The following is a 16,472-nucleotide window of genomic DNA, read 5'->3' as shown; positions in this document are numbered from 1 at the left end:
TGGACCAATGGAAATTTGGGTCTCTGAATCTGCTTTTGGTTTAAAGTAAATGCAAAAAATAGTTGATTAAATTGGTGGTTAGGTCATTTATAACACCAAGACCGTAGGGATTTTACAGTATGACATAGATTAAAAGAAGGGGCAAGAGCCATTCAGAGGTCATTTTCCCTATACAGAGCCTATTGAAACAATTAGTAAAATGGCACTTTAATTAGACATGAGAACATTGTAAAAAAATACACATGAACATGGTACTTAATCTTCTACAATGTGACTATTAATTACTTTGAATAGTGTAAATTCATATGTAACTCTGTAGACCTCTGGTATCATATAAATAGAACTTGAGGAAACATTAATTTGAATCTCATGTATTCCATTACTTGCTTTCCTGGGAATGTTCAACTGCGTGCCGTCTGGTCAACAGTCTCTGTGGACATTTAGTATTTTCACTTCTTCACAACACATTTGTAACTGGCTTCCATATATGTTATAGATTCCAGTCAGTTTGACTGAATTTGGATTTTGCCCAGTTTTCAGCGTGAAGCTAATGCAAGACATCTGCTATTTCATAACATCCCAAAGTAATCCAATCTTTATAGGTTCCCGAAATTCTATCTATGCAGATATTCACAGAACTGTGGTAAACGGATATACTTTTTGAACTGAACTGAGATCTACCGGTTTTGATCCCATGTGCAAAAAGAACATTTGAACTAGGGTAGGGTTGACTCAGATTCATGGGTAGTTGCTTCTTCTGCCAACATCACTGCAGCAGGTTGTTTGTGTGTGTGTCCATTCCAAGCTATCCTGATAAATTGCATCAGAATTTTACTTGATCAGCAATGAGAACTACATTTTCTGAGCAGTCATAGGTTTTGTGTGAACCTATTTTGGAAACTTTATTTGAAAAGACAAATGATGATTGATCCAAGACAAGAGTGACTGATGTTGTCAAGGAGACTTTGAGAGATTCCAGAAAAATAGCTGGGTGAAATCTTACTAGGCCCTCAACAATAACGGCAAGAAATTTGGCAGAATCATTTGAGAAACTGAGTGAGGCCTTTCTCAACATTGAGACTGACAAGTTGCATTTTTTAACAAAGTCCCAAGTGTTGATATAATCTTCTTGCTTGTGAGCAGCAAGAGGCCTATTTGGGTATTATCACTGCCTATCACCCTTATGATTACAGAATTTTGTTTCATTATTATGCAGTCACCTATTCTACTAATCACCAGATAAAAACTAGATGCTGAGAATTCCTAATGTGAAGACTGGGTACCTGAAACCTCTAGTTCACTTCTTCTTCCTCTGGATTTCCATCCTGGACACCTACCCACCAACATCATAAGGAACACTCAATAGGTAATGGTTACACACACTACATGTCTATGGATGTTGGCAGCTGACATGTTTTAGCCTCATTGCATCATTATGGTACATCTCTAACTCATTTACGGTATGCGTCTGCATTTTAATGCTGCACTTTGAAGTACACCATTACTTTTCATTGCAATGCTGTTGCAAGGACACATTGTGCACACAGACAGTCACTTATCTCATGAATTGCATGTCTATGTTATTAAGCACTGGTCTGCTTGCCCTGCAGAGGAAGACACCACTACCAACAAGAACCATTGTATTCCATGAGACAGTTGGCCATCTCAGTCCATGTCTATTCTATCCATTCCAATCCCATTCCATTAAAGATTTGTCTGATCTTGAAATATATACTTTTGTGGCTCTGCTGCAATTAACAATGTTTTTTTTCTTTATCACTTTAAAACAAAATTGTTAACATCCTTTACTGACATTTTTATGACTTACAGTTGTCCGTAATTAATGAGTTTATAAACAAATGTTTTAGTGGTTTTTTTGGTCTCATAATTTTGGCCTCCTCACTGAGGGTTTGCTTTGTCAATTTGATTTGCAATAAGCAATCCTTAATAAGTCATTTATCTATAATCATATATCCTTCAGTCCTTTCTCCAACAACTGTAGTATTTATGATCCAATTGCTACCATCCAAGCCAAAAGCTTGTTCTGATGTGATTACATGCAGGCCATGCTATTTTCCAGTTTCTAACTTGCCTCAAGTTCTTCAGTTATCGACTAAATCAATTCCCTTCTGCACATGATATTTTAGGAACTGTTCATTTAAGTCAGTTAGCCAATTTATTTCCTGGCCTGGTTATCAAGTGTAAATGGGATAAGGTCAGAAATTAGCATTGTTGCATCTTTTTAACCTACCCAGCATAGTCATTCTGTAGTCTTTCATGGAACACATTATTCAGACTCATTAATATAACTGGTTTAAACATGGTTCTTTTCAATTAAACATTGGCCCCATGGTCCTTTCTGTAAGAAGATAAAACATTTGTACTGACCCTTCCGATCCATTTCTACTTACATATCTCACCTTAGAGCTTGTTCAAAATAGGTAGTAAGGACAAGCCGAACAATTACAGACCAGTCAGTTTAACTTCAGTGGTGACAAAACTTAAAGGAATAATTAGAGGAATAGAGTTAGGAAGCACATTGAAAAAAGGTGGGCTATTTAGGAACAGTCAACATGGATTTCTAAAGTTAAAAATCACACAACACCAGGTTATAATCCAACAGGTTTATTTGGAAGCACAAGCTTTCAGAGCGCTAGTCTTTCATCAGGTGGTTCATCAGAGCAACACTCCAAAAGCTCGTACTTCCAAATAAACCTGTTGGACTATAACCTGGTGTTGTGTGATTTTTAACTTTGTACACCCCAGTCCAACACCGGCACTTCCAAATCATGACTGCCGTTGGATTTCTAAAGGAATTGTGTGTTTGACTAACTTGAAGCTTTTTGAAGAAGTAACAGAAAGGGTAAGGGTAATGCCCATTGATGTGACATACAAGATTTTCAGAATGCCTTCTGATACACTGCCATACAGTTATAGCTCATGAAATGAAAAGGACAGTAGCAGCATGGTTACAAAATTGGCTGAATGATAGGAAACAGGATGTTTTTTTGGGCTAAAGGATGGTTTGTAGTGGAGTTCCTGGGGTTTGGTATAACATCCAAGATTGGGGAAGTCTCAAAAATTTGATTGTGTTTTTTTGAAGAGGTGACCACAAAGATAGATGAAGGCAGAGTAGTTGACATTGTCGACATGGACTTTAGCAAGGCTTTCAACAAGGTTCCACATTGTAGACTGTTTAATAAGATTAGATCACTTGGGATCCAGGGAGAGTTAGCCAATTGGTTACAAAATTGGCTTGACAATAGGAGACAGAGGATGGTGGTATAGAATTGTTGTTCAGACTGGACATCTGTAACCAGTGGTGTGCTGCAAGGATTGGTTCAAGGTCCACTGTTGTTCATGATTTATATGAACAATTTAGATGAGAATATAGGAAGCTTGGTTAGTAAGTTTGCAGATAACACAAGAAATGGTGGTTAGTGGATGCTGAAGAAGCTTATCTAAAAGTAGAATGGAATCTTGATCAACTGGAACAGTTGGCCAAGGAATAGCAGATGGATTTTAACTCAGATAAAAGCAAAGTGTTGCATTATGCTAAGACAAACCAGGGGAGGACTTATAGTTCATGGTTGGGCCTTGGAGTGTATCATCAAACAGAGAAACCTATGGATGCAGGCACATAGTTCCTTGAAAGTGGCATCACAGGTAGACAGGATGGTGAAGAAGACATTTGGCATTTGAATTCATTGGTCAGAGCCTTGAGTACAGGAATTGGGCCATTATGCTATGGTTGTGCAAGACATTGGTAAGACCACATTTGGAGTACTGCATACAATTCTGGTTACCCTGCTATAGGAAGAATATTAATTAAATGGAAAAGGGTGCAAAAAGGATTTTCAAGGATGTCACTGAGACTGGAAGGTTTGAGTTATAGGGAGAGGCTGGATAGGCTGGGAACTTGTTGCCTGGAGAGTAGGAGGCTGGGTGTGGGTGTGTAGATGTAGGTGACCTTGTAGATGTTTATAAAATCATGAGAGGAATACATAAGCTGAGTAGCCAAGGTATTTTCCCCAGGATAGGGGAGTCCAAAACAAGACAGCATAGGTTTAAGGTAAAAGGGGAAAGATTTAATAGGGACAGGAGGGTAAACTTTTCACACAGATGATGGTGCATATATGGAATGACCTGCCAGAAGAAGTGATAGAGATGGGTACAATTACAAAATTTAAAAGAAATTTGGACAGGTACGTGGTCTCCCCTACATTGGGGAGACAGGACACCAACCAGGAGTAGCATTTTAGGGAACATGTCTGGAACACACACACACCAAACAATCCCACTGCCCTGTGGCCAACCACTTCAATGTCCCCTCCTACTCCCCCAAGGACACGCAAATCCTGCACCACCAAATCAAAGCCATCAGCCAACTGGAGGAAGAACACCTCATTTTCTACCTTGGGATCCTTCAACTACGTGACATCAATATCAACTTCACTAGTTTCCATAACTCCCCTCCACATACCTCATCCCAGATTCAACTCTCCAATGTGGCACAGCCATCTTGACCTGTCCTACCTTTCCACCGACCTATCACAATCACCTCCCACCTGCATCCACCTTTGCACCTACCTTCCCACTAGCCCCACCCTCCATCCCCCTATTTATCTCTCATTCCCCTCCACATTCTTATGAAGGGCTTATGCCCAAAATGTTCATTCTCTTGCTCCACGGATGCTGCATGACTTGCTGTGCTTTTCCAGCACCAAACTTTTCATCTCATTTTCCAGCATCTGCAGTATTCACTTTCTCTCAGATATATGGATAGGAAAGCTTTAGAGGGCTATGGGCTAGATGCAGGCAAATGAGATGAATCCAGTTTAGGAAACTTGGTTGGCATGGATGAGTTGGTCCGAATGACCTGTCTGCATGTTGTAAGACTCTCTAATCTATGACTAAGTTGGGGCTGTTCTCCTTGAAGAGCAGAAGACTAAAAGCAGATCTGGTGGAAATTTTCAAGTTCATGAGGGGTATGGATAGAGTAGAGAGGGATAAATTGTTTGTTAAATGATAGGGAGTATGAGAATGATAGGGTGCGAATTTAATGTGATTTGCAAACATAGCAAATTTGATGTATGAAATAACGTCTTCACACAATGAGTTGCCTGGGTCTAAAATGCACTGCCTGAAGTTCTACTGGAGTCAGAATCAATTGAGGCCATTCAATATGATATTAGCTGATAATTTGAATAAAAACAATGTGCAAAGATATGGGGAAAAGACAGATGAATGGCTTAAAGTCATATTGTTCATTGGAGACTGTCAGATCTGATGTAGACATGTTGGGCTGAATAGTCTCTTTCTGCACTGTGACAACTCTGTGATTCTATGATTCTTTGACAGTCTCCAGTATTAATAGTTCATAAACGTATAATGTCTCCTTCCTGTATCTCTGCCAACCCACTCCCACAGAGCCATTATTTTGTATTACTTACTTTCACCTTTTTACCTTTGGTGCAAATTTGTCAGCGTCATCACCAGTCTCTATATTTACTAGATTATCATTGCTCTATTTGTAAGAACATGTCCATTCTCATCAGGGTGAACAAGCCTTATTGGTCATCATTATACATAGAGAATAGCAAGAAATGTAACCTTTTGAGAAGCCCTACAGATCCAAATACCAGGTCCTTATGATCGGATATAACATTATGATTCCAATTATTCTTTATCCTCAAGCATTATCTTGGCTCCTGCACTGCATACCGCCTGTTTCACTTGTTAAAGTCTCTGTGCTTTACAGAAAAAGCCTACTCCCTGGTTTCACCAATGTCCTTGAAACGTTTTGGAATTCTATTGGGGGTTGTGAAAGATCATGGAAAACTGCTTTGTGAGGCTTTCTCAACATTTATTTCAGACCTTGGTGACTGTGTTGTAACAATATCTTTCTGAGGATTGAATTGTGAAAGCCATCTAGCTACCTGTTTCTCCTTTAAAACAAAATTAAAGCCCTGCTGTTCTATCGATCAATACATTTTGTGTGTAAACAAGGTCTGATCTTGGCTTATGCAGCCATGTGGGTACAATGCCCCTTCACATGGTGCTCTCCGGAGTCATGGGATCCTTTTTGCAATGGAAGCCAATTCTACATCACTCTAAAGGGTTTGAGCTTGGCCTATCCTACACTGAAGCGAAAGTGGGTACTGCAGATGCTGGAGATTAGAATGATGCTGGAAAAGCACAACAGGCCAGACAGCATCCGAGAAGCAGGAAAATCAACTTTTCTGGCAAAAGCCCTTCATCGCTCATTCCTGATGAAGAGCTTTGCCCGAAACGTCGATTTTCCTGCTCCTTGGATGCTGCCTATCCTATACTGTCCCTCCTGTGGTACTTGTGCATGGCTCTTACAAACATTTTAGGGTCCATGTCCAAGGAAAGTTGCCAAAAAGCCACTAGTCACATCTAGCTTGGTGAAGAACGTCTGACTTTTGTTTGTGAGTCTAGTCAAGTTCTTGTTTTCAGATGCATTTTGAGGTATTAATGCACTGCCTTGATTAAATGTATTAAATTGACACAATTTTTAATGGAGTTGTTCAGTTTAGGAACTAGCATCATGTAGTCAGCTGTATGACTTTAGAAATGCCTTTCCAGCACATTATCTCAGTCTCCTCTTAATGCTATTGGGTTCAGGACCTTCCTGTGTGTAAACCAACAGTTGGAAGATGCAGGTGCCTTTTTTTTTGATGTGCTACATGGAACTTCCCTGGATCTGTTAAAAAGTCAGAGGATCTGTTGTTTAAACTCACTTGTCGGTGTCTGACTGATAAACTTTGTCTGCCTTAAGGATGAGACTGAGGCCTGTGAAAGCTTTCGCACTGAACAATAAATATGGGTGGTCATATGGTGCTTAAACAATCTGTTTATATCTGTATCATAATGTTGCTTAAAACTAGCCTTTTACTGAGAAGCTGGTTCTTCCCGCTATAGATAATTTAATGGATGAGGTTGTAGGGTGACTTCATTTGGTCATCTAAGGCTATCTGACAAAATAATAATTTCTGCCTCTATGTCTCACTTAAAATTGTGTATGGTAGCCATTAGCAATGATTTCCATGCTCCAATAATAACCATCCACATCCATAATTTATCCAACAGTGAAATACTACTGCACAGATGTGCTTTTGAAAACAAATGTCTTGTTTGCTCTTAATAGGAGTTTCTATGATGAACAAGGAACACTGAGTTGGAGTTTGATTTATTGTTATCACATGTACAGAGGCAGAGTGAAAATTGTTGTCTTGCATACTATACACAGGCAGATCGCATCATATGAAGTGCGTCAGGGTACCAGAACTGATTGTACAATACAGTGTTACAGCTGCGGAGAAGGTGCAGAGAGAGAGATCAGAATTCACATTTGAGAGGTTTGTTCAAAAGTCTGACAGCAGCTGGGAAGGAGCTGTTGTTGAATCTATTTGTACGTGTATTCAAACTTTGATATCGTCTGCCTGACAGAAGAGGGTGAAAGAGAATATAAACAGGGTGGGAGGGGTCTTTAATAATGTTGTGCTTTTCTAAATCGGTGGGAAGTATCGATGGAGTCAAAGGATGGAAGGCAGTTAGCTTTCTGTGGTGTGGGCAGAGCCTTTTCCCCAAAGTAGTGCTTCTTCATGCTGTTTTGAGAAGTAAAATAATGCCCAACATCTTTTGTGCAGTTTCCCTGTTTGTGCCACACCACATTTTCAATAGTGTACCATCTATAGCAGTTCTGCCACTAGTTGGCCCATCTATAGTTCTGCATAAGGCTATGGGTGGGCCAAGATAGGATTCGTAGCTCACCTGGATGCCAATTGATCACCCAAAGTGCTTGGACACATCACATGGTTATCATAGGCCTTTTCCAGACACTAGTTACTGTATTTGTTGTACCAAACAGTTGCTGTAGTGCTGCCACCAATCTTTAGTCAACTTGTATGGACTTATTATGACAAACCTCTGATCCCAGGCCTTTTGGCCCAGGGGTAGGGATCCTACAACTGTGTCATCAAAGTTCTCAGCTCTGTTCTCTATGCTGAGTCTCAGGGCCTGTTTACTTATCAATTGTAAAGGATATACCACTGTTTAGTCTGAACAAGAGGAGGGATTGGTCGTATACAACAAAAGATAGCTTACTGCATGATAACATAAGGTTCTATTTATATTGACTAGTTAGACATAATTACCTATAATGCAGGAGACAGGAATGTCACCTTTGACCCATTGGAATCTTGTGCAAGTCTGTCAGATTGTCCATCTAAAGACGGTGTAACATATCAAATTGGATTGTATATTGTGTAACTTTAACATCAGCTCTTTCAGAACCATTTCTTCGTTCAACAATGTTCCTTAATATATGCTTTTCCATCATGTTTTTTTCCATTGTGTATTGGTATCTAGATTAACCTTGAATAATGTTGTTTGACACTTTTTCTCTGGTGAGTCTTATCCCTATTGCCAACATGTCGTAGCCACTCATCTGAGTGAGCATTAATTGGCTTAATTGAACACAATTTTAGATAAAAGATAACAGGAGAGGAAATCTTATCTGAAGTTGGACTGACCCAAACACCATCATGTCACAATTATAACAGTTTCATTAGCTACATGTTCAGTAGTTATGCCAAGGATAAAGATATACATCCATTTACTCAACACTTTTACCTCAATCTAATCATTACCAGTATGCTCATCAATGTATTCTCTGATTTGATTATGTGTATGATCCTTTTTAAGCATTTTTGCCTTGAAGATACATCAGGTAACTTAAAGAGGCCAATTAGTGTGCTGCATGTGCAGGAATTTACAGGCTGCTGCATAACCATTCAGCTTAGGAAGAACATTTGGTAATCATTTCAATGTGTTATTCCAGTCATCACTACTGTAATGTTTGCTTTAATTGTTTCCCATCTAAACACTCTACAATTTGTCACACAATTCTACTTCCAGAGTTCTAGTTTACACCTAAGTCTCATTCTGTCCTTACTGATCCACATTGACCTCAAATTTTTACCTTATTTGCAAATCCCTACTTATTTTCACAATTTTCTCCCCCTGCAAGTGTCAATATGTGGTTTTCTCTTGGCCAAGGCCTAAAATCCAAAATCCCTCCCTTCACTTCATGTTTGATAGTGGAGTCTTCAAATACCTCTGGAATTCCTCATGTCTTTCTGTGTTAACACCTCTGTCCTCACCTTCAAATCTTCCGTAAAAAAAAAGTGCCTTGGATCAGCTCCTTTAACTCCACTATTAGTACAAAGCAAACATTTTCTTTTCCTATTGTTAAACATCTGTTAATGATGGAAATTATTGCCACTCATATTTAATGATCTTGAAATTCTGTTGACGTTCTCTCAGTGCCTTGACAGAAACAACAATGGACCAATGGAAACCTCCAGGAAAAGAATGGAAAGTTAGAACGCTGGAAGTAACAAAAGCATGATTGAGAATTTCAGCAGCTGAGGAAGGGATATCTCTGAATCCACCATATACAATAGGAGCTTGGGAAAATCCCCATATAATTCGAAGGGTCAAAATGCTCAACCAACCCGAATTTGACCAAAACTCATCCATTTATTGGATGACAGCTAAATCACAATTCTAAACTCAACATTTTTGACATGTCAATTGGTGGAGTAGTTAGACTAAATTTATTATGTATGACTTCATGTTAGGTAAGACTGATCACTGGCACAGTCTATACATCACTGTAAAATGTTTCTTTAGTCCTGGACAAAGATAAAAGTTGTACTCAAACCAGTGCGTAGCTGTATGTTTGGCTTATCTCTGTGTTAACAATGGAAGAACTAATGTTTGCACAATTTTCAAGGGCCAAGTCAATCAGGAAAGGGAGCAGTTAACCATGTTTTGCTGAACTCCAAAGTTTTCCCACTGCACAAAATGGCAAATTGCTCTCATTTCATTGGAAAGCTGGTGTATCCTGTGGCAGCACTCTTCATTGCTCTTGAGACATTAAGAAGGATTCTATCAGAATTGATTTATTCCTTCCAATCATTCAGGTCTTAGGACATAAGTTATCCTAAATGATCAAAACTTAAACAGTGGGTACCCCATCATCTTTAGGTATGGGTTAGTGCAAAAATGACAATTCTTCTTTTACCAAACATGCAATAACTAAACATGTACAGAAATGGATACTGGATCAGTATAATGTGATTGCATCCCTATCACACCAGATAACACAATCTGAGTGAAACCATTTTACTAACAAGAGAAGCCAAAAGTCTTGTTATGAGTTCAACTTGTGTGCTACAGATGTGTTGCTTACATTGTCCTGGCTATAGAGCACTCCCCCATTTCCCCAGTCCCAATCAGACTCCAAGCATCAAGTAATGTTTTTATCCTTAAATAGTCATGAAGCATTCACATGTTTTAAGTTAAAATTGAGTGAGAAAACCTTCTCCCTAATTATATTGTGCACACATTTTTGGTGATGGCAACCTGAATTGCCACATCACTGCCTTTCAAAACTAATTAATGGAAATACTTCAGCTGTGGATTGTCCTTCCAATCTCCTCCATTTCCTCTACTCTTCCTGTTCCTAGCCCTACTCATCCCTTCTGTTCTGCCTCTGACCTGAGGCAGGCAACCTCACAAACTTTAAAAAATACTTTGATAACATTCAAGGCAATGGGCCTAATGCTGGAAGGTGGGACAAGCATAGATTTAGTGTAGTTTTGGTGGTTTGGACTTGATGGGCCGGAGTGCCTGTTCTGGACCCTATGATCCTATGATGATGCTTTTTCTGTCACCCCCTTCTGTTATTGTCACTCCTTCCTGACCTTTTTATATTCTTTTACCAATATTTTCAATCTCCTCCCCCTTTCTTCTACCATAAGAAAAAGTGTGTTGGCTATTTAGCCCATTAAGCCTGCTTCATCACTCATAGATTGTGGGTGATTTGTACATCAACTCATTATTTACTAACATTTAATCCATACTTCACAAAATATTTGTTAATCTGAATCCTGGTAATTCCAATAATTTAACGCTGTTTATATTTCAAAATTCCACTGCTCTTTCCTAGCCTACATTTTAAAGTTATGGCCTCCTTGTTTTCAATTCCCTCAGAGCAAATAATTTCTTCAGACTAGTTTCTTAAAGACTTCTTAACATTTTAGCTGCCTTAATCATATCACTCCTCGTCCTTCTAAACAATGAAATACAAGTTAATCCCACTGGTCATCATAATGTAAGGTGTGCTCACTTTTCTGGTACCTCCTTTTCCCTCTGCATTCACCCCATTCTCACTACCCCAACATCCTTTCCCACTTATCTCCCTAACTGCCCATATCCCTCTCACTACCCCTCAACCTCATCCCTGAATCCCCACTGTCTCCATTTCCCCAACAACCAATAAGTGTACCTGTTGTTTGAATTACCAGCCTTGAGGGTAATAATATATTCACAGCTCACCTGGAAGCTGATTATTATCTGAGAAATTATTTTTGAGGGGATAATAACAAAAACTCCTATCTAATATTGTCTTTCATGAGAAGTACTACATTTACCACTCATTATTTCAAGCTCTGGAAACAAACGCAGGTTAAATGTTATTTTGCTGCATCCTCAGAATCAGCCCAACCTCTATAAAAATGGGGCAGTAGAGAAGTATTGGTGGATTAAATACTGTGTTACTTTCCAATACTAATACAGTATTAAACATTATATTTAGAGATAGGTTTGGGTCCATTTGAATTACAATGATTGTGCTCTGCGGCATAAAAATATTACTTACTAAAAAGCTGCGTCCACATTTAACATTTACTTGCTTGTTTTATAAATTTCTAGTTTTGATATCATTTTCTTTTGTATTGTTCTGCAGAGATGAGAGGCAATTTCTTTTTAATTTTGGGGGATAAATAGGAATTACAAAGCAAGCTAATGATGTTCATTGATTATGTTGATATATGAAAAGGTTCAATATGTTATGATCTTATCCGATTTCAAGTAGCAAGGTAAACTAATTAAAATGTTACAAATATAGTTTTTATACATGGTCAGTTTGAGAGATCAGAATCCTCTGGGTAAATAAGTATATTTACATTTGATGCAGCATTACTGAAATATTCCCAGAACTCGGTTGGTTGAACTTTGGCACACGAATTGAGTTTTCGCTGTTCAATTAACAGATGAAAGAACATGTAATTCGCATGAGATTGCACAGCAGTTTGACGCATGAGTTCTGGCTTAGATGCCAAAATTAAGCTAAACAGCTCAATATGTCTGATCCTGCCAGCATGACAGGATCCTGACTGACCAGTGCAGACAGTGATGTTCAGTAATTGTTTGAATGCGATGTGGTGGATTAGCACATTGTGATCTCCAATCTTTTAATAATTAAACACTAAACCTTGAAACCATTAAAAACAAACACAAACATCAATTTCTTACTTACTATTTTCTTTGCAATCTGGTGTCTCAAATATCATGCATTTTGATGTCTAAAATTTTGATTGGCAAAATTATTTCAACATGAGTTAGAGGATTTATAGAATCAACAACACTAAATGGAAATCACATAGTATAGTAAATCATCCCTCGGTGTTTAACAGAAGTATAACCAAGTGAAACCTGACACGGGACCAAAGACATTCCTCAGAAGCTTCTTTAAGGAGGAGCAAGATGAAGAGCCAAAGAGGTGGAGCGGGGTAAGGGGTTGTTCATAGAATTCCAGTCCTTGGGTCTAAATAATTGAGAATATGCCTCCCACAGGAATGATAGAGTCATACAGTAGTACAAAAACAGACCCTTCAGTCCAAGCAGTCCACACCGACTATAATCCCAAACAAACTAATTCCACCTGCCCTGTGCTTGGCCTACATCCTTCCAAGTCTTTCTTATTCACGTACTTATCCAAATGTCTTTTAAACTGTAAGTCTCTTTTGTCTTATAGTGATGTAGTTCAACTGACTGAGGTATGTCTAATGAGATTGTTACTGTTGGATTTATTTCATAATGAACTTTGTATCATTCCTTCACTTCCTCTATTTCCAAGGTTCCTGTGGATATCAGTCTGGCCAGTATCCTTGATTGCATTCATATTGTGCTCCATGGGGTACCCCAGTGCATCCACACAACAGTCCAAGAAAACCACCTCTTTAGACTGGAAGGTGCAATTCTCTGTCTTGAAGCACGCTCCTACATCTTGGAATCTCTTTAATACTTCTTCCAAATTCAACAAGTGTTCTTCTACCATCTGACCTGTTACCAATACAATAACACCCAGCAAGTCACGTCGTAAACTCTTCATGGTGGTTTAGAATATAGCACATGCTGATGAAACTCCAAAAGGCAAGTGGGTATACTGATACGATCCTTCTTAGATGTTGAGAATCTTTAGCCAATCTGATTTGATTTCTTGCTGCCAGTCCTGCTCTATTAAACGCAGTCTCTGATCAGCCACCATGACTAAAGGCAGTTGAGCAGATTAGTCACTGGAGCCAGTGTTGTACCCGTTCTCTTAATATCTTCTCCATATATGTCATCAGTCTGGACCCAGTGGTCCTCAACCTCAGGGGAAGATACTGGTTACTCCTCCACAATGATAGTAGAAACTCCAATGTCTGTTCCATTCATAAAAACTTTCTGTTTACCAATGGCTCCACTGTGATCAGGGTGAGATTTCTCATTTTTACATTGTTGACAGACATAACTGTCCACTTCACCTCAGAACCAGTTTCTATATGGGACTGATCCTGTCGATTTACTTGTGCTGGGTAGGCTTTGCTTATACTTGCACTTATGCCTCAAGTGTCCTTTTCTGCTGGGGGCTTCCTGAATTTAAAACACTTTGTGCACACAGGCTGTATCCAAGCTTGTTGATTTAATCTTTTATATTTCTTGCTCTTCCAATTCCCATATTCATTTCCTTGCTGGACCAGCATCTTCACTCCAGGTGCCACTCCTGTTTGCGGTTTCCTACCCTAACTGGATTGCACTGCTCAGAGCATTTTGTACTCCTGGGTGCCCTTTCTCCATGCTTTCCATAGGGACTTTTTTTAAAGATCTATTTCTAATTTTGTCAAAATTTCTTTTGTGTGGCTTCCTTATTATTGACAATTACTAAATGATCTCTTAGCATGTCGTTGAATGCAGACTCAAAATCATAAGGCTTTTCAATCTCTCTAAAAATCTTTACAAAGGCTGCAATAGTCTCTCCTGAGGCTCTCCTGTTCAAATTAAACTTGTAATGTTGTAAAACTATGTCAGGCTTCCACTTATTGATTACAACTCTGCTTTCAATGCTAAAATCATAACTAAACTAATCTCCAAACTTCAAGATCTAGGTCTCTACTCCACCCTCTGCACCTGGATCTCAATTTCCTGACTCACAAATCGCAATCAGACAGCACCTCCTCCATGTCAATCCTCAACACCGGCATCCTGAAAGGATATGTACTCAGTCCCCTATTGTACTCCCCGTACACCGATGACTGTGTTGCCAAATTTCATCCAAACTCCCCCTACAAATCAATGACCATTGTAGGCCAGATATCAAACAATGACAAGACAGAATATAGGAAAGAGTTAAAATGCTTGATGACATGGTGCAAATCTCTCCCTCAATGTCAACAAAACTGATCATTGACTTCAGGAAGCAAAAGGGGGTCATGCTCCCTTCTACATCAATGGAGCTGAGGTGGAGGTTGCTGAGAATGTCAAGTTCCTAGCAGTGACAATCACCAACAATCTGCCCTGGACCACCTGCATCAATGCAACAATCAAGAAGGCACAACAATTCCACTTCCACCTCAGGAAGCTAAGGAAATTCAGTATGTACATAAAGACCTGCACCAACATTTACAAATGCACCACAGAAGGTATTCTATCTGGATGCATCACAGCTTGATACAGCAACAACTGCTCTGGCAACAAACATAAGAAACTACAGAGTTGTGAACACAGCCCATACCATCACACAAGCCAACCTTCCATCCATTGACTCATTCTACATTTCTCGTTGCCATGGAGAGGCAGCCAACATCATCAAAGACCCCTTCCACCCTGTTATAATATCTTCCAACCTCTTCTGTTGGGCAGAAGATAGAGAAGCTTAAACACACATACCGACAGATTCAAGATAATCTTCTTCTCAGCTGTTATTAAACTTCTGAATGGGCTTCTCAAATTTCAAATCTAATGTTAATCTTGCTTTTTGTACACCTTCATTGCAGCCATAACTTTGTATTCCTCGCTCTGTTCAATCATCCAATGTCTTTGTATGTTATGATCTGCAGTACTGCATGCAATACAGAACCTTTTTCTGTACTCTTGCATATTTGACAATAATAAATCAAATTACCAGGAGCTTAGGGTGGGAGTGCCCTTTGAGTAATTCTACAGTATCTATGATTGTTTTGTTATCCAGGCCATCAGGGAACGTTAAGTTTCAGATCAGACTATATGTTTGTGCCACATGCAGTTGGACAAATCCCTGTTTCTTCTCCCCTTCTAATTCATTAGCATGACAAGATTTTGAAGCATTCAACATACTATATCCAACCTTCTGTTGCTAGATTAAACAGCTTTAATGTTCTGAAAAGAGGCATTTGACTGTTATCTTATTTGTAGGCTGGACTTGTCTGGTCTTTTTTTAAGCAATTTGAGCTGCTGACTTCTACCTCATTGTCAATATAATAGCTTCAAAGCTTGGCTCTGCCTGATAACTTAGAAAACACAATGATTTAATGCAACTAATAACACTTATTTACAGAGTACACTAGACAGTCATTGCATGCCTAGCTCCCCAATTTAATTGCTGGGCAAGACACCACATGCCCCATGCAGATTTTCCACTCCATCCCTGATTAGTCCCGCAGGTCACATACCTCCTTCCTTGGACCTCAGCCTGAAAGGAGCCAACTATTACAGGATCTCATTTCACCGTTGCCAGGGTAGTTTCCAGAGCTGGTCGGTGAAGTAAATGGGTTTGTTGGCAGATCAATTTCCTTACCTCAACATCTATAAAGTCAGAAACAACCTGGGCAATACAGGTTGTTGGCTGCTCATCCACTAAGAAGACCTTTCAGAACTGCAAGAGGAAGTTGAACTGGACAGTGAAAACACAGGTCTTTAAAGTAGTATTCAAAATCAGTCTGGTGCAGTCAGGAGCAGCTGCAAATGTTAATGTTAGATTATGATGCATTATGTTATGAGGCTGAGAACATCATTAGGGAGATGAACCAGGATCATTATGTTCTGTTCATCTGCGAGGATGCTCAATTACAGAAATGATCCTCAGTCAATTTTGTATTGGCTAAAGTCTACTGTCAGTAATGAATGAGATTTTTTTTTCCAGACTGTCAATGATTGACAAGTCTGGGAGCCACTGATTTGCCCAAGGTCAGGAGGATCTAAACATGGCAACCAGACAACTGCTTTTTTCTGTTCAATAAAGAAATATATTTTGACATATTTAAGGGAGGTAACCAATCATAGTTTTCTTAATAAGCTGA

At 39.1% G+C, this 16,472-nt stretch overlaps 1 long non-coding RNA gene across 1 annotated transcript in view; it reads right to left on the bottom strand.

The window, feature by feature from the left end:
• Positions 1-16,262, bottom strand: part of LOC122564049 — a 73,162-nt gene extending 56,900 nt beyond the window's left edge. The window contains exon 1 of the long non-coding RNA XR_006315804.1: positions 15,846-16,262. This is a non-coding gene — a long non-coding RNA (uncharacterized LOC122564049). The remainder of the gene's footprint in view (positions 1-15,845) is intronic.
• Positions 16,263-16,472: the final 210 nt, after the last annotated feature.

The sequence above is a fragment of the Chiloscyllium plagiosum genome, chromosome 28 (genome assembly GCF_004010195.1).
Source record: "Chiloscyllium plagiosum isolate BGI_BamShark_2017 chromosome 28, ASM401019v2, whole genome shotgun sequence".
In the NCBI taxonomy this organism is placed as follows: Eukaryota; Metazoa; Chordata; class Chondrichthyes; order Orectolobiformes; family Hemiscylliidae; genus Chiloscyllium; species Chiloscyllium plagiosum.
Note: the sequence above shows the minus strand (reverse complement) of the source record. Positions and strands in the feature narration are given on the sequence as shown.